The following is a 1700-nucleotide window of genomic DNA, read 5'->3' as shown; positions in this document are numbered from 1 at the left end:
ATATATATATATATATATATATATATATATATATATAGGATCGTACAATAAACATACAGACAGGTATATAGTTTCATAGAATAGTTGCTTTCGAAGTATTTTCTTATAACCAATAACAAGAGATTACTACATACAGTCCTTATAATGTAATCCTTTTATCAGTTTATTTTTCTTCTTTGGAATCATTAATATGAAAATAACCACAGCAACCACATTTAATGGGTTATATAATTAACAAGCAGCTGTTTTATTCTTTAATGTCAGGAAGTATTAGACATTGAGGAAATAATAAACTCTTCAGTCAGAGAGATACAAAAAACACACACACACACTTGCGTACGCACACACTACAGGTAATTATTGGATTTAGTCGCGATGTATTAGCAAGATATATGTCTTATTATGGAAATCGGAAACAGAATGTAGTCTTTCAGCTGTAAAGTTAATAGGCTTAAGATTCTGAAAGAGAGGCGAACGTGTTTTAATGTTACTAATTCAAAGAGGTTTTTGGCGGTAATAAGAAGTAAAAATGGAGGCTAGAATACAACGAATGCTTGTAATTATTGTATGAAGAATCTAAAGCACTACTTAAAGAATTTAAATAATAGAAGTATCAGACCGGAAAGAGAGTGCTACAGATGTTGACTTTAAGAAAATATAAAGCAGAATTCTTGACTACAAATAAACATATGCGCACGCATACACATACGTGTTTGGACATTCACCAAATAATACGCATAATTGTAACAGACATGGACACACAAACACACGTATATACATTTGTGCACAATATCTCGGCTGCTTGGTTCTAAATGATTGCCATTCTCTTATATAGGATTCGAACAACACGCCGGTTGCTTTTCTATAAAACATTAAAATGGCGACATCTCTTGTCTTACTATTGATGCAAATTGTCATCGTAAAACCTATGCAACATGTAATAAGTCATGACATGGTATGCAATTTATATAGAATAGTCTTAGGATGTCTGCCAACATTGAATTTTGTATCCCCTAATGTAGCATAAAATAGTGAATGATTATGCCTTGATCCAATGTATTGATTCATAACGTATGACATAGTACTGTGTAACATTTTTATAACAACAAGAACAACTACCACGATGGCAACACCGTGGGCGAACACACATACACAGAAGAAAACATGAACTGTATCATGTTTTTGGGTTTTAGAACAGCAGCAGTACAATGGGGTGAGAGTATGAGGCTGCTGCGGGGAAGGCCACACTGCTGCTAAAACTATGACACACACACATACACACAATTATACACACACACAAGGACACAAACGCATGCGCACACAAGGATACACACCTTAGAAGAACTGGAGGGAATAAGTGGAGCAAGAACACACACACGTAAACAAAAAGTGTCGCTGAAGAGGTCACAGGTGTGTGACGAAAGATTTCTTGACAATGGACATGAGTTAAAGTAATAAGATAAAAACAGTAATAGACGGCAGAAAGATTCTAGGTGAGCGGTCCTGTTTGCCTGTACCCATATTTTCAAGTATGTGGGTGTAATTGAGTGTTTGTGTCCATAGAAACGTATGCTGAATGGATGTCGGTATGTCTGCTTGTATGTATGTGTGTACACACGCATATATTTACGCTTGCATGTATATATATATATATATATATATATATATAAAACTGTGGATATTGTATATGTTTGCCTATA

General features: G+C 34.5%; 1 protein-coding gene across 5 annotated transcripts in view; it reads left to right on the top strand.

Annotated features, from left to right (window-relative positions):
- LOC106875521 (ABC transporter F family member 4) overlaps nucleotides 1–1700 on the top strand; it is a 114636-nt gene that overhangs the window by 75582 nt on the left and 37354 nt on the right. The window lies entirely within an intron of this gene.

Source organism: Octopus bimaculoides, chromosome 18 (assembly GCF_001194135.2).
Source record: "Octopus bimaculoides isolate UCB-OBI-ISO-001 chromosome 18, ASM119413v2, whole genome shotgun sequence".
NCBI classification, from domain to species: domain Eukaryota; kingdom Metazoa; phylum Mollusca; class Cephalopoda; order Octopoda; family Octopodidae; genus Octopus; species Octopus bimaculoides.
Note: the sequence above shows the minus strand (reverse complement) of the source record. Positions and strands in the feature narration are given on the sequence as shown.